Here is a 23,432-nt window from a genome sequence, read left to right as displayed (position 1 = left end):
TGTTTTGGAATTTCGAGCCACTCGAGCCCCGAAAAATTCGAGCTACGAATCGGAACCGTTATTATATTTCAAGTTTGATTTTTGTAATCAAACAAATTCTCTCATTTTCTTTATTTCTTTAAATTCTATTTGTTGTTGTGTACACAATAGAATTAAATCTTTTAAATACAGTGAAGATTGTCCTACAGTTTATTGTTGAGTTTGTAAAAACGTGTACAAAATCCAAACTATTAATTTGTATAAAGTAGTGTTTTGAGAAGTTGACAAAAAATTAATTTTTTTAATTTTTTTGCTAAAAAAGCTAGCTTTTTTGTTTAAAAAAACTGACTTTTTTTTTTTGGGTATAAAAAAGCTAAAAAATCAAAAACCAACTTCCTAAATTGCCCCTAAAATATCTACATGACAAACATCCAAAATTCAAATTTAACTAGAGAAAAAGTCTTAACTCGTCTTTATAATATCCCAGTGCCGACCCACTATATATATATATATATATATATATATATATATGTGTGTATATTTGTTCTCCCTCAACCTTTTCGGAGAACATCTATCATTTCAATGAATTTTTGTCTTTTACTAATTGGCAATAGAATATTTTTGGGGTAAATTACAATGACACCCTCTAAGATTTTTATTTAATATAGATTTTTTTCACATTTAAAAAATTATTTTCACCGCCTTTGAGATTAAAATGATATGTTTATTCCTTAACCTTCATACATATAAAATAATAAAATAACACAGATATTTGTTCATATTATTTCAAAAAAAATAACAATTATCTTCTTTGATTTAATTCACACAAAAATTGAGTTTTTTTTTTGTATTTTTTTTACTGATTTTTTTTAATATTGTAAGTAATTTTGAAATTTTTTTTTAGATACACCTAATTTGTATTCAATGATTTTTTAAAACTTTTTGTATAGATTTTATACTTTTTAAATATATTTAGATTAAATTGATCTAAAAAGTAAAAACATATTAATTAAAATATTTTAAAAATTATTGAAATTACAAAAATATAAATTAAAAACTCAAAAAAATTATTTCTAAAACCTCCGTGAGGGTGTAGAGTACATTTTTGTATGAACGAATATATATGCATTGTATTTTTGTGCTTTCAAGTGTTATAGTTTCCATTTGGAAAGTGGGTTGACTTTTTGACTTTTTGATTTTTTTTAGCTATTTTAACTTAGGACTAAAAAGTCTAATTTGGGAAGGACTTTTTGACTTTTTTGACTTTTTGGTGAGGTGTCTTCATGGTCAATTACCAAACTGCCCTTCACATGTTTTTAGCCCCATGTCAACTCATTTCTTCTGCTCCTCCACGTCAGAAATAAATCAGATCAAATTTATTTATTTATTTAATTTTTTTTTTCTCTTGGGTTTGGATTTGGCGTACTTTGATTGTTTTTTTTTTAATTTTTTTTGGGGTCATTTTTTCTTAAATTTATGTTTTTTTTCTTTTTTATTTTTATTGGTATACAATGACTTATTTTTATTTTTCAAAAATGAGTTTTCATGTGTTTTATTTATTTCTAAATTACGTCGCGAATGGTAATTTACGTTTTTATGTTTTTTTTTTAAATTATTTTTGAATGAGGCATATTTTTCTTGTTATTTTTTTTTAATTTACGTTTTTGTCATTTTTTAATTAGTACACATTAATTTGTTTTGATATTTCAAAAATGGGTTTTCATGCTTTTTATTTATTTGTAAATTACGTGACAAATGGTAATTTCTATTTTTTTTTTTTTTTGGATGAGGCGTATTTGTGTCGTTCTTTTTTTTTTTTTTTTTGGAATTTACGTTTTTGTTATTTTTTTTATTTCTATACATTAATTTTTTTTTAGTTTTCAGCAATGGTTTTTCACGTGTTTGCCTTATTTTTAAATTTACATGGCAACTGGTAATGCATGTTTTTTAATTTTTTAATTTTTAATTTTTTACCTTGTTTTTAATTTGTTTGGTTTTCTTGGGAAAATGTTTTTTTATGTCATTTATTTAAAATGATGTGAAAAATCATATATTGCCGTGGCACATGACAAAAAATGAGGTCTGTTTTCGTTTTTTTATTTTTGTTTTGAACTATTGTTTTATGTTTTTAATTGACATCGCACATGATAATTTCTGTATTAATTTTTTTTTTTTTTCTTATTTGTTTCACCTTGTTTTCTTTTTTGAAAAGGCTTTTTCCTATGATTTTTGGTTTTTCAAAGTTAGGCATTCGTCACCAACAGAAAGGGGGTATATTCCCGTGTAAACACATTCTATTTGTACATGATAATAAATTTGAATACAGTTTGTTCCACGTGTGTTACCAATGTTACAACCCTACGAAAATTAGGTCTAATATTATATATTTCCTAACATTTCGTTGTTACGCATGTAACATAATTTGTCGCGTATGCGAAGGCGCACCAATGCCATATGCGGGTCCTCATCCCCAACCATTAAACCATGCTCAGCATGTTCAACTTCTGGTATGGCATTTACTATTGTCATTGCCTCTTCCTCGTCACAGATTGGGTGAACAGTTGTTGGATTACCTGTATTTCGTCGTATATAATTATGTAATGCTATTGACGCACCTACTAACTGAATTTGCACATTTGCAAAGTCATATCGAGGCATGTTTCGAATAAACCCCCATCGATTTTTTCAGGCACCGAAAGTGCGTTCCATCACACTGCGTAACAACGAGTGAACTTTGTTAAATAATTCCCTTAGCGTGTTTGCTGTCGTGTTCCGTAGAATACGTCGGAATTCTTGTTGGTGGTAACGGCTGCCTCTGAATGGTGCTACCTATCCGGTTTGGATAGCCAGAATCAACAAGATAATATTTTTCTGCAGACAGGACAACAATGTATGACACCAAAAACAAACATTGTGCTTAATTTTCAGAGGCAGCTGTGTCACAAAAAATTATAGCCCCATCGATGCAGAATTCATGGCACCGTGTTACCTTCATCAGGATGTGGAAATGAGACATTGTCATTTGTTAATTTCTTGTTGAAGATGCGACTATCATGCATACTTCCTTCCCATCCGCACGAAATGAAGATGAAACACATGTCAAAATCGCACGCGGCCATGATATTTTGCGTGTGATAGTATTTCCTACCGAAATATGTTGCCGCATCTAGCCCCATAACCCATGCATTTACATGTGTTTCGTCTATTGCTCCAATACAGTCCTGCCAACAACCCAATTGTATTGTTACTCCTACGGGTACATGTAATGGTTATTTTCATACTTCACATCCGTTTAATAATAAACACAAAATAACTGGTTTTCAGTAGTACCTTGAACGGTAGGTATTTTCGTTTAGACCGCACGTATGGATGTATACGATGCTGACTATATGTGGGCCGGCAATGAACAACTGTAAACTCTTTCATAGAAGCAAATGCGCTATGCACGTGCCGAGACACAGTCTCCCCCGAATGTTGGAACTGTTCTTGGATTTCCCGATTTTGCTTCCCTTTCAAGACATGGATAAACATCTCAACGCTTTCTTCAACAGCTAAGCCATGTGGACGTTGCGGCACTTGTAACCCAAAATCATTTACTAATGTCACACACAAAGCGGCAAAAACTTCCTTCGGCATGCAAACATTTTCCTCAAATCGACCCATATGGCCTGCATATAGTTCGGATATCCATGCATTCCCGGTCAGTATAGAAGTGCGACATGGTGTTTTAGCCATGTGTTTTTGGTACTACTCTGTGACATATTGGCATGCTTGTAGAAATGTCCAGTTGTGTTCGTGTTGCAGCTGTACGGCCATTCCATTAAGCATTTCCCTTAACTCGTCATTGTTGCTTCCATCCCAGGGATTCATCACGTCGTTGTTGTCGCGAAACCTAAAAGAGTGGCATTGTTTCAATCAATTTGCACGTGATGCATGAACTAAAATGATATAATAGTTTCCAAGTACAGCATAAGGCAACATCATTGTTAATGTTAAAAAATGCCGTCACCAATGTCATGACTACCGCATAATGAAATGAATTAAACAAATAGTAAACCTGGTCGTTATCCTGAGCAAGGGGACTATAAACACAGCATAAGCCATTGCTAACACAGCCTGAAAAGATGACGTGAAACTACCGTAACAGTTTCCCAAACACAACATTTAATTCAAACACAACATTTAATTCCATTCCAACAAAAACTGACAACCATTCACACATCGCGTCTAAGACAAACATGCAAACCATTACAAAATCATAGCTAGTAAGAAAAAAAAATACATCGTACAAGTTTCAAACATGCAGACACAACCATCCTGTTTTAGTACAGTTCCAACAATAACATAAGTAAAAGATTTCAAAAGTCCAAGTTTGGCAGGCAGCTTCAACATGAATAACACGGCTATATCACATTGTAGACACCCCATTTTTGACTGCCCTTAAGACTTGGACACTATTGATGGTTTACTTGGTGTTGAAAGGTGTGCAAGACAAAGGTTCAATTTCTTCAGTAAGGAGAGAGTCAAATCCCAACTTCATACCCCCTTTGGACCAAAACAATCTTGAACAAAAGGTTTTAGACCTTGAAACGCTCTCTTTCAAAATGTTTTAAAAATAAAGTTCCTACGATGTTCCGACGCTCGCATTTCGTTAAATGTTGCGTTTTTCGGTAAACCGAGCAAGGACAAAGTGGAAATGAATGAAAGAGAGATAAAATCTTTGAAAAATCTTTCAAAACACCTTGCTTAGGGGTTTGGAGTGGAAGAAAAGAAGAGGAGAGGGAAGAAAACTAGTTGAGGAGAAGTTCGACATGAATCGGGGAAGGATTGAAACTGAGCGGCTTCACCAAAACATGCATAACTTTTTGCACAGTTGGATTTTTGATACAAAGATTCCACCATTGGAAAGCTTACTTCCGGGGTTTCAATTTGGACACAAGAATGACCTGAAAATGAGTCCATATGAAGGAGTCATGGCCATTTGAAGTTGGACCTGGAAAGCAGAATTTTCCTGCCGACCAAAAAAGTGGTTTGCAGGTCCCAAACTCATATTTTTTTGCAGATCTTTTACCTCCAGCTGTCATGCACAAGCCCCCAGTTCAGATATTTCGACCAAAAGCTTTGAATTGCTATATATGAAGCCAAATATCTCATTTTCAAGGGGAGAACTTCTTGAGCAAGTTTGGGAGCTTCTCTCTCTAGAATTTTTAGACCCAAATCTCTGCCTCTCTCTCTATAGTTCACTTTTTCTTCCCCTTTTGTGCATAGAAGGGCATAGAAGTAGAAAAATATAACTAGTTTGCCTAGGCATCCTTCGTCAAAGTTGCATATCCATGGGCTGAGGTCTCTTGGAATTGATTTTTGGGCTGATAGAAGGTCATTTGAGCCAAGAAAGAGGCCCTTTTGCTACTGTGCTACAAGGGTAAGCACCTCTCATCTTTTGTATTAGTTTTTGCACACTTACTTCACCATCTTTGCACACTACTTTGGGGCTGTTTTTTGGGGTGATATTGAACTACAAAAACCTCTGTTTTTTCTCTGTTTTTCAGTCCTAAAAGTCTTGGTTTGTGCCTTGGTTGGCTAGGGGGTTGTCCTCCCTTTTGCTCATTGGCTTGTAAGGCCTTGTGAGCTAACTTTCAAACTTTTCAAACAACTTCTTTTTGGCCTTAGAACCACTGAAATCCAAAGGATTTTTAGTGGTAAAAACCATGTTTTGAGGCTCAAAATAGGAGGGGGGTTGTCCCCCCTCCTCTTGTCTTGCTTGCTAGTGTTGATGGCCAACCAAATGAGTATGTGTTTTTACTTCTTTATGGCTTTGTTTAGGCTCATTTTTGTGACCTATCAAACCTGCCATAACTCTATTTTTGACTGTCTTGGTCACCTCTTGCATGCTTATTGCACTTGTAGTGTAAATCCTCTTTGCTTACCTTGTTAGCCTTACAAAGTAGCATGCTTTTGTGGCTTGTGTTAGCTCTTTTCAAACATGTTTTTATGACTTTTAGGACCTGCCTTAACTCTGTCCATGGCCGGTTTGGTCACCTTATGCATGCTTTATACACTCGTAGTGTAATTGTTGCAAACTAGCCTCATATGCCTCATGAAGTAGCATGTTTGCTAACCATGTATGGGCTCCATTTCAGCATGTTTTTTGTCATTATTTAGCATGTCATGACTCTGTCTAAAGTTGGTTTGATGGCCCCTTGCATGCTCCACACACTTGTAATGTAATTCCATAAATTAGCCTAGTGTGTCTCATGCTTTAACATGTCATTCTAGCATATTTTAGGCTTAACTTCAAGAAGCTTTTGTCCATATTTTAACATGCTTTACCTTTGATTTGTATTGTTTTGGCCATGCATGACTTGCTTTGTATAGCTATAATGCATTCTAGCTTGTTAGCTTTGTGAGTCAAATCCACTGGCATGCATTACTTGGACTATTTGAATGATTTGCATAATTTATTATGTGATTTCAGTCTATGTTTCATGGCCATGCACTTGCATCTTTCACTATTTCAATGCGTTGGAGGGTTGGCCCATTTATGCCTTAACATGAACCATTGCATATGCTTTCATGCCATAGCTTGCGAGCCATCATTTCAGTGTTTATTTGGGGTTATTTTGCCATGATATAACTCTGATTTTTATTGGTTAAGTCATCCCATGCTTGGTCTTAATAGGTGTAGTGTAAACCACCCTATATGCCTTGCATTCACCATGCTTCATGCCTCTTATGCTAGCATATTTTGGCCTACTTTCATGCATGTTTTAGACTCATTTTAACATGTACTAGGACTGTTTTGAGTTGCCTTGGTCACATGCTTCATGTTTTGTATACTTGTAATACAAATGCTCTTGTTTGCCTCAAGCTTTGAACACCATTGCATGCTTCATTTGTGTCGTATACATGATTTGGCATCACTTAGCATGACATTTCAGAGCATTTAGCATTGCCATGTTCCTACCTCAATCATGCTTTAAGTGCCTTTGAGTGTTATGCATTGTTGCCCAGTTTATGCCTTAGCTCGTATGCTTGCATGCCTAGGTCTTTGAGCCTCCATCTTAGCATGTTTTGGTCCATGTTTCGACCTATTTCATCTCTGTCCATGGTTGGTTCATGCATTCGTGCCATGTATCGTATGCCTCCTTTGTAGTCCTCTTTATTAGCTTCATGCTTTAAGGACCTTTGCATGCCATGCTTGTGTTAATTAAATGATTTGGCATCATTTCTTACCTCATTTTAGTGGACTTAGTGTTGCTACACTTCCACTTGTGTTACTCTTTGAGCCCTCTTGAGAGTTGTGCTCTTAGGCCTAGTCAGTTGGACAATGAATTGTACATGCATGCCTTGCCTTTTGTGCCTTAATTTCATTATCAATGGCCACTGATTTGGGCATGACTGAGGTCTAACCCTTTTGGTTTAAGTCCATTTAGCATGTTCACGTGCATGTTGCTTGCATGCTTATCTTACTTCGCATTGTGCATGTCAAGTTGTTCATTTACATTGAGTTTGCATGTTCCTAACATTGCTAAGTTGCCCTTTGTAGCATTGCATTGTATATGCATGTGTTAGCATTGTTTGCATGCCTTTGAGCATTGAGTGCTTATATTACATCGCATTGTGTATGCCATGTTCATCGCATTATGTATGCCTTATACTTTGCATTGTGTATGCTTAGGTAACATCGCATTGAGCATGTCATGTAGTTCTTTGCATTGTATATGCTTAGGTCACATCATTGCATTGTGCATGCTAATTGTCATTTGCATTGTGTATGCTAGTTGTTCTTAGCATTGTGCATTGTGCATGCCATTAGCCTTGTTAAGTTGTCCATATTGCATTGCATTTTGCATACTCCAAGTTCCATAGCATTGTGCATGCCATGTTTGTGTTGCATTGTGTTTGGAATAGGTGTTAGTCCAAACACAGGAAAAGAGGGACGTTTCATACTCATAGTGATGAAACATGCCTCGATTCCCGGTCGCCGACGCTCTTGATCATACATGATAGAGTTCTAGGTCTTATTGTTTACTTGTGCATTCATTTCCATATTGAATTGTGCAACTTCCCTTTTCTGCCATCATGCATTGAAATGCGCAATTGGTAGCCCGAGGGTCGAGAACTACATTTCCTTGAGTCCATGACATGATAGGAAGGGTGGTTGTGCACACATATCTTGCAAATACATTGTCATGCCCTTTCTTGCTCTTTGTTGCAGCAAATTGAAATTCAACAGCAACAACTGGCCGGCCAGCCAGAAAAACTGCCTGGCCGACCACTTTTCTGGTTTTTCAACAACCAAAAGTGGTCGGCAGGTATTTGGAGAGACCAAAAGCGGTCGGCCACCCTCCCACAGAACTCCCAAGGTGAAATTTTAGCTTTCTGGAGCTTGGTGCAAGTTTCTGAGAACAAATGAAAACAGAGGCAAATCGGGGCATCGCACTAGATTTCCAAACGAGGCGACCGGACATGCATACATTCCTCCACCTCTGAGGCTCCTGATTTACTGCTTTCCTTAGCTGCTATGCTTAGATAGCTAGCTTTCGCTTTGATTTGTACCTTAATTAGTTAATGCGTTAGCTATTCAATTCATTTTGTAATAATTAGTTAACTAGGATTAGTTAATTAATTTGTTGTGTAATAATTAGTTTAATTAGCTTAGATTAGCTAGTTAGCTTCTTATTTGGTCCTTCCTTCGAGAGGGCGCATTGTTGTAATAAGTGTGCGTGTGTGTGATGCATGTCTTTCAACCTCCATTTCTTTCTCCCTTTTACTTAACTGCTTACGATGGTTAGTTTTAGGGCATATTTTGTTTAGCATACCTTATGTTTCGCATGCATGCATCCATTCATCTGTTTTGCATGCACCAGCCTCGCCGCATCATACTAACTGCATTGTATTTTCAATACATCACTTGAATACGTGTTTAACAGCATATTACTAAGTTGCATTTCATATGACATTCTAGAATAGTCGAGCCTATTTTAGTTGTATTTTCGTATGTGTTGCATTAGCCATCTTAACATGAAATAGGATCATGCATGATTTCTAACTAGTTTTTTGTTTTGGCTCGGAGTATACTACGAGTGTTTACGCTTTAGCATACTGCATGTGTGTTATTGATTGTCATGAAAGCATGCTTGCCATGAGGCTAATTGCTTATTTGCTATAACTGCCTGAATGCTTGTGGGTGAAGGTTGGAATACTTGAATTGGAACAATTCATTGAAATCTGCATTTTAACCTATTTGCGAGTAGCAAACTTCAAACCATTTTCCAAACAAACCGATATGCGATGCTTTGTTTCAAATTAGGCGATCTAGTCTATACTTGTGTGTTGTGCGCATCACATAATAATTCTTGCTAATTAACCGGAATAAGAGCACATGTGTTTTCAAAAACAAGATATCATGTTTAGTACAGGCCGATCTTTGATCGGGCGAGCGGTAGTGCTCATTAAATAACCTTCCCCAATCGTACCTAAGTTCCCGAGCCGAGGCAACTTTGGTGATGACGGACACGTGGCCTTACGCACGAGTCAGGGTTTCCTAAATTCTCCCAAAATAAAATATTTAGGTGGCGACTCTGTATCTGGCAAAGCAGTTCATGTTTGACACTTCTTTACAAAAATCAGTTTTCCAAAACGATTTGCCGGATTTGGACTCTTTAGTGATTTATCGGTCTTGCATTGTACTTTGTGGGATTAGATTCAGAATCGTGACATTTGAGTCCGAACTGTAGTAGCTAAAGAACAAAACGAGATTCTCTCGGGAGTTCTCGGGGCACGTCTACACACATCCGGCGAGCCCCAAAAAGGTTCACAAATGACGCCGACGCAATACACTGGAGCTACTTCTGTGTAAGCCACCTTATAATGTGGTCATCATTAGGCTAACACATCATCACCTCCTGGTAATCTGCGTTATCCATAAGGGTCAAGGCGAAATGAAATAGCGACGTACCAACAAGGGATGGAATAGTCAGCAGGCGATGCATGCGCTCTGAGATAGTGTACATCAATTCGTTACCTGTGAGGTGCCTCACCGTGACCTGCTGATTTTTGGTACGCACCACATCTGTTAGATTGTTCATGATTTCTGCAATAACAGACGCTCCACTTGTTGCCTTCTTGGACTTTGAAACACTTGTTGATGGCGTCTTTCTCCTTTTTCCCTTTTCAACCACAACTGGTTCCAGTGAAGAATCTGAATCTACGTCCTGTACTCTTGCAGGTATCGGATCAGCAAATGGCTACGCTCTCAGACTACGCACAGAATCAGATTAGTCATCGGCCTCTTCAGCAAATTTCTCTCCCGGTGTCCAATGGTGCTTACCAGTAGCAGATGCCCCCATGAAGACCGTCTCTATCAAGTCACGATGTTCCAGAGTTTTTTTCCTGAACTTGGCACACACCTTGTTTATCTGCACAGTTGCAGATTTAAAAAAGAGGAAGGCGTTACATTTCATATAACAAGTAATGCAATTAAGTTGAAAAGTTTAAATGTACTGGTAACAGATGAATATGAAACGCAATAAACATGTACTTACTGATTCCATCTTATCCCACCACTCCTCAGGTGCCTGAAACATACTGGTGTCACTGTCAAACTCTATCCCTGACACTCCTTTGCTTGAATCCATCAACTTTGTCCACGCTTGCCACTTTTTTCAAACTCATGTATTTATTCTTCAACTGTTTGAGGCCATACTTTCTTCCTGTTTTTTTCTCAAATTTCTTTGCCAAGGACTTGTACCCTGCTTGGCTGAGGACTAAGAATGGTCGATTTCCTTTTGTAATCTCATTTGCAATCAGCTGTAGGAAAACTTGAATTGAGTCACTATCCCATGAGGCCTTGTGGCTGAACTGATTCTGTGTCTCTTCAAGACTGCTTGATTTATCTGTGACAATGCCTTTGCTTTTGGATTAGGTATGCGGAGAAGTACGTATGGAAGCCATTACTAATATAGGGTTACAAAAAATTACCATCACAAATTTGGTTGTTATATACAAATGCATAAGTCATTGCGCACTAATAACAAAAAACAGAGAGATAAGATGGTAAATTAGAAAGCATATAACCATTGCACATTAATAACATACACAATACACAGGTTCCATGGAACTCAATAGTGGACATAGTTATGATAATCATTAATATTTCCTAATGTTTCATAGTGGAGGAAGGCAAAGGCAGCTTAAAGTCATACTAAAACACACTAACAATCTCGTAACGTATTAGTACATACTGACAACATCCTAACGTTACTTACATATGGAACAACAAAATAACAACGACAATGCATAGCACATACACAATGGTCTTAAGGACACAGCCCGCAATTGCATGACAATTTCATCTCTGGGTGACGCATAGTCTTGGTTCTTTCGCCTTGGTTCTTTGCACCAACCAATCCGACTGACATAGGGTTGATGAGTGCAAATGATGGAACTATTAGTTTCATGGGTTGTTAATGTTCATACAGTTATGACCGATAAAGAATGGGTCACTCACCACAGGACGGGGACATGCAAAGTAAGGACACCCTGGATTTTTGGTGGACCTAAAAATCTTAACAATACAGGGGCCATGTCCACAGGCGCACATTCGTCGTGGCCATGTACTGGAAGTTGCAATAGAGATAAACGAAACCATGCTACGCTTTACAAACATTCGGAAGTGACCATGAATCATACAAGTAATTAGTTTATGTTATCCATATATCAGGGCTACGTAAACCGAATACGTTAAGCACATTTCTATATTGGATAGGTATACAAATTTTCAACTTCCTTCAGTTTATTTTAAAAAAAAGCAGGCTACATTATCATGGTTTCACTGTGAAGGTGATAATAGAAAAGCAAAGATCTAATTTCCTTTGCAAACCTAATATATTTTAAAGGGCTACGTAACCGTGTGTTTACATGACTGAAATGAAGAATTCATGATCAAATTAAGTCAAAACATTGTAAATTATGAATCCGTAATCAATAGGCATTTCAATTAAATTTACATGAATCAGCATGAAAACGTACAAAGACCAACGCAACTTTATATTTGATTCCATTAACGAAATTGAATTTTTGTAAAAATGTTGTGCATCTTGAATTTACGTATAGTGGTAGGAGTATTTATTAACCCATATGCACTTCCACAGATTCCTTTTGTAACCATTAAGTTGATTATTATTATTATCCTAGTTATTATTATTATTATTATTATTATCAGTTGTTTTGACAAAATTTGAGAATACTCTATTTATATCAACAATTTACAAGATTATACTTTTTTTTTAAAATTGGACATGAAAATATAACAGAATTGACATCCACATGAAAATTGGACATACTTTTTTTTTAAAAAAAATTCCTAACTGAATCAGCATTGACATCCTCTTCAGCATTTGAGTATAAAAATAACAAAAAATTGGACATCCTCTACAACATTGAGTATTGAGTATTGAGTATTGAGTATAACAAAAAATAACAAAAATTCAGGCTTCAGCATTGAGTAAAACAAAAAATATAATAAAAATTGGACATTTTTTTCCTCATTGACTAAAAAATCACAGAACCCATTTTAGTTTTTCTTATTAATTCATAGACTTAGATTTCATGACAAATCAATAGGTATTTAACAAAATCATATATGCATTCACAGATTTCATTCAAAATTTATTTCAAAAATGGCTAAAGACTAGTAGTGGAACAATGTATACATCAATTTGATAAATCAAATTTCATTAAGCATTTGTACACATCAATTCGAACTTGTGATCTGAAAGTTTTCATTTTTAATGATAATTATAAGAAAAAAATCAAAAGAAGACCAGAGTGCTTTACGGATCTCAACAGAGCTTTACCAGAATCAGATATGTATTCACAATAATATAAGTGCATTTACAGATTTCATTCAGAATTTATTTCGAAAATGGCTAGAGACTAGCAGTGGAACAATGTATACATCAATTTGATAAATCAGATTTCATTTAGCATCTGTATACATCAATTCGAACTTGTGATCTGAAAATTTTCATTTTTAATGATAATTATAAGAAAAAAATCAAAAGAAGAACAGAGTGTTTTACGGATCTCAACAGAGCTTTACATACTCCGACCCTTATTACTCACAGATTTACAGATTTATATATAAGAACAGATATATGTATATATATATATATATCTTTGCCCAAAATGTGTGAACCCAAGCATGACGATGAACTTCAACAGGTCGGTAATGAACCCAATTTGTAATGAACCCAAAATGTGCCAACTTAAAAAAAGAGAGCCCACATTTCCTTGCAAATTTGGAAAAAATCCTAACGTTGCATACAGATAAAGGGATTCCACACATGAACCCTAAGCAGATCGAAAGCAGAGGCCACACACATACGAAAAGGGAAACGATATCAGAAGGGTTTGAAAGAGTTACCTGAAGATCGGTGGTGCTTGAGAGGGTTCGTTCTTGTTCGCCGCCGCCAACGTACGCCCCAACCATCCGATTTGCCGACCTGTTCGCGAGTTGTCTTCGCCGCCGCAGATGGGTACTCCAGTGCAGATCGCCTCTGCGAAGCTGCCTCACACGTCGTCGCCGCTGGTTGCCATTAATCGCCTCATTCGCTTCTTATGTGCCCTAGGAAGGTTGTGTGTGTGGTGAGGCGTTGGGCGAAATGAATCAAAGGGATATTTCAGGGTATTTTGGTAAATTTACCCGAAGAAGGGTTCCTCTCCAACTTGTTCAAGCGTTTTTGTCGTCATGTGGCTAAATAAGCCTCTTTTGTCCACATGTGGCTAATTTAGCCTCAACTTTCCTTCCCAAACACCACCATAGGGTGGCTGGTTAGATTTTAAGTGAATGGCGATATTTGGTAATTTTGTAATAAATGTGGGTGAATAGACGAGAAAAAAAAATGATTGTGGAAATAAAAATAAAAAATTCTATTCATATATGTAAATTTATACAAAAAAGGTCACCATTATTCATATTTATAGGTGTTTTGTTTTAAAATGAAAAGTCACAATTAAACTATATCATTGTGTTTAAAAATTATATATAAAATTTATGTTTGTATATCATCACTCATTAAGAATATATTCAGATAGAATTTAATAATGAATATAATATAGTCATTATGATAAGAAGAATAAATGATAAGAAAAATGACAAGATAGAATATTTTAGGACTTGACATCATCAATCCAAGGGGCAATTTATAATTAGATTATAAATTGCGGGAAGAAAATATTTTTTAAATGTGAGACTCTGTATTAAGCATAAAACCTCTAGGTATCAGTGTAATTTATCCATGTTTTTGGTTAGTAGATCTCTCTCCGTAAAAAAGAAAAAAAAAAAAAACAAAAAGAAAAAGGGTAGTGAAGAAAGTGAATAGCTGTTGGTCTATATGTCTAAAACTGCAATGTTTTGAATTAGAGTAAGAAGCGTATTAAACTATTTTAGAATCATAATCTGAAAATGTGTTATATTTTAAATTTATGAGTTATTGAATCATAATTTGAAAATAGAAAATTTGTTTGATTATGAGTTTTAAAAAAAAATTTGAATTAAATTTTAAATTTTGAATTTTTTGAATGAGTTTTGAAATAAGAAAAATTGTTTGATTATGAGTTTTAAAAAGAGTTTTCAGAACTTAATTAAAAAACATATAACTCATAATCAAACACATAACTCAAAACTCTATTAAAAATTCTATTCAAAACTCATAACTAAATTTTTTAAAATTTAATTAAAAAAATAATTATTGAAATAAATATTTTTTTATTTAAAATATTTAAAAATACATATTATTTTTTGTTAAAAAAATATTCAGCTAGTGCTTTAAAATTACTTTTAATTGTATATTTGGTTGAAAGATTTTTTTTAATTATTTTGTTTAAAAATATTTTTTTATTTTTTTAAAATTACTGTGACAAATTAATTTTTGTTTAAAAAATAAATGGCCAAATAATTTGTCATTTTGATCTAAAAAAATAATTTATATATATATAAAATATCAAAAACAAATATAATTTTTTTTTTTTCAAATAACAGGATGTAATTGCAAAAAAAAAAAAAAATACTGTTTCGGTCAACCGACTAGACATCCAGAAGGATGTTTGGGCAGATGGTCAGTAGATCTAAAAATTTAAAAACTCTCTGGTTTACCAAATATGTTTTCAAATGTATTTTGAAATGTGATTTGCAATCATATTTTGAAAAGTATAATCAAACAAAGAGTTGGAATATGAGATTGGAATCAAAATTTGAGAAGGGAGCCAACCAGAACCAAATTTTTTTTTATTACTTTGACCACTTTCACTTTAACCAAAGTTACCTTAAAAGATTTAGTAAAAGATCCTCATAGTCAATAGAAATAGAGGTATAAGTTTTTATTGATCGTCAAGTGAACACTTTCTATTATTTTTTTAAACGGTGAATAACAAAAATACATAAAAACAAAAGTTAAAATAGGATGATGCAATTTTTATAATTAGAAGATCATAGATTAAAATAAAATTTAAACGAAAGTTACTGGATGAAATTTGTAACGTACCCATTTATACTATCTTCTATGTGTTCTTTTGTCTTATATGTACTTTGCTTGAAGATAAAGACATGCATGCTTCCATTTCAGTATATATTAGTTTTCACACAGCAAACACATGACACACATTTATACATACAAAACGAGGAGTCCGGATCATCGGCTGCACTTTCATGTGACCCTATCCAAAACGACAACATTTTACTTTGTTTGTTTGAATTTTTTTTTTGTTTTTTTCCTTTCAAATTTGAGTTTCTCCCCCTTTTTTCAGTTTCATCTCTTTCATCTGCATTTAGCCCTAACACAGAAACGAATTGAGAGACGCGAGAGAGAAAGAGAGAGAGAGAGCGGCGGAGAGATGAATTGAGAGAGACAAAGGAATACGACGGAAAGAGAAACGAATTAAGAGAGATGGCGGAGGAATGTAACGGCGAAGGACAAAGGATGGCAGAGGGACGCGGCGACGAAGGACAGAGGATGGCCGGCGACGCTGAGTCTGGCGGTGACGCAACGGCGGCAAAGCGAGATTGCAGCCGTGACGAGGTCCATTTCATCATCATTGTCATTTCTTGCTATTATGTACAAGTGAATGAACATATATATATACATACATATCTGTGAGTGCGAATGTAGAAAAATGAAGGATTGAAGGACTAACCATTCGTGGCAAAATTTCATAGTACTCATTTTGAAAATCTGAGATTGAGAGAAAGATATGGAGAATTGGGTTCTTTTCTCTGCCTTTGTTCTATGAAGCACGGATACTTCAAAAAGGGTGACGTATCCGTATCGGATACTTATCGGATACCGATACTCCTTGAATACTCGCGGATACGTATCAGATACTTCTTAAAAGTATCGGATACTTCTTAATTAATTTTTTATTAATTTTGAAGTATCGGATACTTCTTAATTAATTTTTTATTAATTTTGAAGTATCGGATACTTAATTTTGAAGTATCGGATACTCGAAGTTACATATTACTTATAATATTTTGTTTAGTTCTTTCATAAGAGGAATATAGTGAGAGTTAACGTAATAGAATTTGTCAAATTGATGTATCCTTGTTGTCTCTCTCACTTCTCTCTCGCTTTCTCACTCTCTCACGTTTATTCTCTCTGCTCTCATTCTTTTTTTGGTGTTGGCATGTAAGGATGATGTTTAATTTGCATTTGCATTTGTTTTGCTTTTAGTTTTGGATGTTTTATGAATGTTTGAGCACTTTTAGGTTAATAGGAATCCCTCTCTTTATTTATTAATTTACTTTAAGTTTTATTTTCATGCATATTACATTATTAAAATTATAAAAAAAAAATTTATGAATGTATCCCCGCTGTACCCGTATCATACTTTTTCAAATTTTGACATATCGCCATATCCACATCCCCATATCACCATATTCGTATCCGTACTTCCTAAGCTATCATTGATGACTTAAAAAAGTATATTTGCTGATATTTTTATTTAAAAATGGTTTTTTGGCTTTGGCTTTGGCTGTAGCTAAGGTCTTGTGATATTCACTGATGAAAAGGAACAAGTTGAAGCTATTGACCTTGAAAACTCTTAGTTTTGTAGGAATCTTTCTTCTTTATCAAGTTGTCTTTTGCTTTAAGTTTTATTTTTATGCATACTGCATTACTAAAAATTGTTAAAATAATATTTTTTACGAACGTATCCCCACCGTACCCGTATCCTAGTTTTTCAAATTTTGTCGTATCGCCGTACCGTATTGTATCCGTATCCGTATCCCGTGTTCGTATCCGTGCTTCCTAGCCTTTGTTCAAACCTCTCTTGCTTTGCTTGTGCTTTTTCTTCTCTCTCTCTCTCTCTCTCTCTCTCTAATGGCGGTTCTTCTAGAGGGGGTATGAAAGTGCTTTTATAGACCCTTTTTTTTACTGAAATTTCTATTTTGCATTTTGGAAGCATTCCTTGTGATTTGTATTACATTTTGTGTTGCAAACCAATTGTTTGATAAATGTCTTCAGAGATAATCTTGATATATAATGATCTTGAAGAATTTTTGTTGCAAACTAAAATTTTCTTTTTGACTTAATTTGTTATCAATAAACAAACTATTATTCTTCAATTGATCCTTGTTAACTTCATTTATATTTTTTATTTGTCAGGTTATTAAGTCAACAATTTAGGTGGGGGTTTGGGTAGATGCTACCAACTTGTGACCAGTTGCAAGAAGAACAAATGGATTAACCAAGCTGGTGTATTGAATTTGAAATAGTAAATGAGGAACAATGAGGAACAAATATAACAGTGTAAATGAGGAACAATGAGGAACAAATGATGTCAAATAGAACAGTGTAAATGAGGAACAATGACGAACAAATGTATATATTTTTTTCACTTCAGCCATTTGACTAATCAGTCCATTAGATGATAAAATGGATGAAAATCATTCCATTTAGCCAAATGTATATATATATATATATGCTCACTTCAGCCAAATCGTCTCTCTTTGATTTTAGCTTGTTCTAGCAATTCAAGTCCAATTGTGCTATTTGTGATCTTCAATTGAACTAATAGACAAAGCCCTTTGTTGTCTCTCTCTCTCTCTCTCTAGCTTGTTCAGCAACCAGATTGTGAATTTGTTGATAAATTTTTTACACTTGGATCTAATAAAATCTCTATCTCAGTGTAAAAGAAACAAAACCCTTGTGATTTTCTTCTTTTTCTTGTGCATCTGTGTAGAAAAACCGTAACAGGTTAATGTGTACATCTAATGGATAATTACAATCCTTACAATACTGGCTATGGCTATGGATACCCTCAGGTTCCACCTCCAAACCCATCTCCCAATTCTGGTTTATACCCACCTTCTGCTTATCCCCCTCCTTCTCCTTACTACTCACTACAGCCAAATCATTCTATTAAATGATAAAATGTATATGTATATATATACTCACTTCAGCCAAGTGTATGTATATAGTGAAAATTATGCTTTTCAAGCTCTGGGATCAGCAAACCTCAACAAATCATTCCATTCAATGATAAAATGGATAGAAAAGTAGAAATCAAATCATTGTGAAATCACAAAAACCAAAAACAAACAAACCTCGTCGCTGCCTCGCGTTCGTCTCTCGTCGCCTCCACTCGTCTCACCACCGCCTCTTTGTCTTCGTCTCTCGTCGTCTCGCGTTCGTTGCCTCTCTCGTCCAGATTGTTTAGCTCTGTTCGTCTCTCTTCCTCAGAGAGGCTAGGGCTCAAAAATGAAAAAGGGGCTAAAAATAAGAAGGGAAAAAAAGAAAAAATCAAAACGTCGTCCTTTTGAAGCGCGGTAGAGAGAGCCATACAGAAGTACGGCCGAGGATCCGAACTCACAAAACGAGGGGAGTGGGATCCACCTGTTGTTGTATTTTTATTATTAAAGAAATTAATATGTTATCCAGATAACCTTTGAAGTTACTAGTACCAAGGAAAATAGGATCCATATTTTATTGTATTTCTATTATCAATAAATTTTAAATGTTATTCGTCATTATAATTTTGCTCGAAATTATAAATTGAATAGGAATATCAACATATAATTCAAATAAATCAAGCACCATAAATATTTTGATACCGTTTGGTAACACTTACGTTTTCAGTTTTTTATTTATATTTATAAAACTTTAAAAAATTTAAATAAAAATTTGTTTGGCAAAATTTTTGATTTATAAATCAATGATCACAGTTTATAAATTTGGCCAAAAAATAAAAACACAAAAAATATGTTTCCATTTTGAGTTTTCAATTTTTTTTTACCACCCAACACTAGCCACCACTCGCCACCATTTTCCACCACCGTCTTCCGCCACCACCACCCACCCCCACCCCCACCCCCACCTGCCTCCACCACACACCACCCACCTGCCACCAATTCGCCACCACCACCACCACCACCACCCACCTGCATTCCACTAGCCACTACCATCCACCGCCGCCACCTACTTGCCACTACCACTTACCACCCACCTGCCACCGCCATCCACCACCAGCCACCCACCACCACTAGCCATCTGCCACTCACCCGTCGCCACCACCCACCACCACCACTACCATCACCCACCACCCACCTGCCACCACCACCCACTGCCCACCACCATCACCAGCACCACCCACTCGCTACCACCTACCACCCGCCACCGTCACCCACCCATCCACCACCACCACCACCCACCATCACCCGCGCATTCCCCACCCACCTGCCACCACCACCCATCACCCGCCACCACCACCACCACCACCACCCACCACCCGCCACCGTCACCCATCCACCCACCCACCATCACTACCTACCACCCACCCGCCACCACCCACCACCACCCGCCATCCGCTTGCCGTTACCACCCACCACCCGCCACCACCACCCACTCGCTACCACCCACCACCCGCCACCACCACCCACTCGCTACCACCCACCACCGTCACCCTCCCACCCACCCACCCACCATCACCATCCACCACCCACCCGTCACCACCCGTTATCCGCCACCCATCTGCTACCACCACCCACCACCTGCCATCACCACCCACTCGCTACCACCCACCACCCGCCACCGTCACCCACTCACCCACCGCCACCACCCACCACCTGTCACCCACCTGCCACCATCACCACCTACCACCACCACCACCCACTCGCTACCACCTGCCACCGTCACCCACCCACCCACCACCACTAGCTACCCATCACCCACCGTCACCACTTTCCACCACCGTCTTTCGCCGTCACTTGCCATTTCTCACTTTGTTTTATATTTTTAAAATTTTTTAAGCATTTTGTCAATTAGCAAATGCGTTTGTAGTTTATGTTTTTCTAAAAATAAACAAAAATCAGTTTATAAAATTTTTGTAAATATAAACTGAAAACGTAAACGTTACCAAACAGACACTTTGTATTCCTTTTTCACTATTACTTTTTCAAATTTGACTTTAGCGGCCATGCTAATTGAAATCTATACTACATGTAAGCAAGTACATGTGCAGTATAGGTCATGATTGTCTATCCATAAAGAAGATATTCGAATAGAGAATTTGAAAGGAAAAAAAAAAAGATATTATGCATTGTCATGTGACCATTTTGATACGTAGGGATGTAAAAATAACCCAACTCGACTCAAGCTCAGTCCCGCCTATTGTCGAGCCAAGCGGATCTCGCCAAAAATTTGGCTGGGCGGGGTTGGCTCACTAGTGCAAAATCTTAGCTTAGGCCTAAGCCCGTGTCCAGGGGGTACTTGGGCCTCAAGCGGGCTGGCAAGTCGGGCCTAGGTCGAGTATGACCATTTTTTTAATATTTTTTTGCACCAAAATTTTATTTTCTTCCACAAAAGTACAAAAGCGGGGTTGGTAACGTTTACGTTTTCAGTTTACATTTATAAAAATTTTATAAACTGATTTTTGTTTATTTTAGAAAAACATAAACTACAAAAGCGTTTAGTAATTAACAAAATGTTTAAAAAAAATTAAAAATATAAAAAAAGTGAGAAATGGCAATGGTGGCAAGTGACGGCGGAAAACAGTGGTGGAAAGTGGTGACGGTGGGTGGTGGGTAGCTGGTGGCGGGTGAGTTGGTGGTGGTGGGTAGGTGGGTGACGGTGGCGGGTGGTGGATGGTAGCGAGTGGGTGGTGGTGGTGGTGGTGGTAGTGGCGGTGGGTGGTAGTAGTGGCAGGCGGGTGACGGATGGCGGATAACGGGTGGTGGTGGGTGGTAGCGGGTTGGTGACGGGTGGTGGTGGTGTGTGGGTGGGTGGGTGACGGTGGCGGGTGGTCGGTGGTAGCGAGTGAGTGATGGTGGTGGCAAGTGGTGGGTGGTGGTGGCGGGTGGTGGTGGATAGTGGTGGCGGGTGGGTGATGGGTGACGGTGGCAGGTGGGTGGGTGACGGTGGCGGGTGGTGAGTGGTAGCGAGTGAATGGTGGTGGTGGTGGTGGCAACGGGTGGTGGATGGTGGTGGCAAGTGGGTGGCAGATGGCGGATGGTGGTGGGTGGTGGCGGGTAGGTGGCGAGTGGTGGTGGTGGTGGCGGCGGTGGGTGGGTGGGTAACGATGGCGGGTGGTAGGTGGTAGCGAGTGGGTGGTGGATGGGTAGCGGGTAATGGTGGTGGTGGGTGGTTGGTGGTGGATGTTGGTGGCAGGTGGATGGTGAGTGGTGGCGGCAAGTAGGTGGCGGGTGGTGGTGGTGGCGGCGGGGAGGGGTGGGTGGTAGTGGCGAGTGGGTGGCAGGTAGGTGGTGGGTGGTGGCGAGTGGTGGTGGCGGCAGGTGGGTGGTGAGTGGTGGTGACAGGTGGTAGTGGTGGTGGTGGGAGTGGGTGGTGGATGGTGGTGGCGGAAGGCGGTAGTGGAAAATGGTGGCGGGTGGTGTCTAGTGTTGGGTGATAAAAAAAAAAACTGAAAACTCAAAATGAAAACACATTTTCTGTGTTTTCATTTTTTGGCCAAATTTATAAATTGAGACCACTGATTTATAAATCAAAAATTTTACCAAATAAGTTTTTATTTGAATTTTTAAAATTTTTATAAATATAAATAAAAAACTGAAAATATAAGTATTACCAAACGGCACCATAATATTTTTGTTTTATTTTTGTAAACGTACAAGTGACCATCTTGGCTTCAGTATATCTTGGTGGACTGGACGATAATATTATTTGTTTATTTTCTTGGTTTTTGTGTATCTGTCATTGATAAAAAATAAAATAAAATCAGATTGATCAATTAATCATAGTCACATCATTTCATAATATTTGTATTTAAAAAAAATAAATAATTTATTTTTAAACTCATACTCATTATCTATTTATTTGAAGAAAAAATAATAAAATTATATAAAAATAATTATTATATAAATTATATTTTCGAAATAAGATTTGTGATGGGCTGCGTAGATCCACTAGAAACAATATGCTCCCTTTATACAATATTGTAGCTCATTAACTATGAGGTGTCCAAATAATGGTTGGTTTGAGTCTTAAGCTTTAAGTTGGATACATGATCTGCCAATAACCTATTTGCTTGGATGGTATGAATGAGAATGGAGAGGGGCTCAAAGTATGAAGATAAGGGTGCTAGTGACTTTTCCATGACATTTCTATATGTACATATAAAAGTTGTGAATATAAAATGGTACCATGTTTGTAAGTAATAAGATAAAAAAATGAACCACACAACTTTGCATCATGATGATAAGACTTGTTCACAAAGCTTGCCAGTAACTACCACTTCTACTTTCTGACAAGCCACTTAATGAGTCTCAATCTAAAAAGAAAAAGAAAAAAAAGCCACTTAACGAGTGAGAAAGACAGAGGAGAGCAGAGGAGAGTGGTAGCACAATGACAGGGTTAATACATTTTATTTTCTAAATTTTACACACTCAAGTGGTCCCGTACTACGTAAACATACACTTGTCTATTGAAGTATCCATAATTTCACTAAATTAACAAACGATTAGAATATAACATTGGTTCTCATTTCATCCAATGTGTGTCCACTATTAACAGCTGAGTTTTAATATCTCCTTAAAAATGCTTTTGGCAACCTTCAAGTTTATGCCATTTTGTCATCTTCACCTAATTCACTTCACTTTGTTTAGTCTTTTAAATTTTACAATGGCGATTCTATCATGTTACTCATTAATTAACTTGGGCTTTAGTAATATCACACTTAATTTTATATATATATATATATATATACAATTTATAACAAATATAACATGTTTAGAGTGATTAGATATTAATGAAATCTGTGTGAAATTCATTGCATTAATATTTTTTGAATGTGCTATAGTATGTCACATAAAATGTGATTATCTTAACATTATTGTAAAGATTTTCTACAAATTTATGTTATAATGCTTGTTTAGTTACTTTTGATTTTGGTTGGGATAATAGGTACAGTGAATCTAGTTTGTTGTATCAATCAACTAT

The 23,432-nt window shown here is 36.6% G+C and overlaps 1 long non-coding RNA gene across 2 annotated transcripts; it reads right to left on the bottom strand.

Annotated features, from left to right (window-relative positions):
- Positions 1-2,290: 2,290 nt before the first annotated feature.
- Positions 2,291-18,838, bottom strand: LOC114310691 (uncharacterized). 2 transcript variants are annotated; one of them, XR_014341937.1, is made up of 5 exons: positions 18,587-18,838; positions 13,409-13,609; positions 10,527-10,877; positions 3,310-10,400; positions 2,291-3,200 (listed from the first exon to the last, which is right to left on the bottom strand). It is a non-coding gene; the product is annotated as an uncharacterized LOC114310691 (long non-coding RNA). The 2 variants fall into 2 exon arrangements; XR_003646256.2 differs by lacking the exon at positions 13,409-13,609.
- Between the last annotated feature and the right edge of the window lie 4,594 nt (positions 18,839-23,432).

This window comes from Camellia sinensis, chromosome 10 (genome assembly GCF_055761805.1).
Source record: "Camellia sinensis isolate YWXY chromosome 10, ASM5576180v1, whole genome shotgun sequence".
In the NCBI taxonomy this organism is placed as follows: domain Eukaryota; kingdom Viridiplantae; phylum Streptophyta; class Magnoliopsida; order Ericales; family Theaceae; genus Camellia; species Camellia sinensis.
This window is presented reverse-complemented; position numbering and strand designations above follow the sequence as displayed.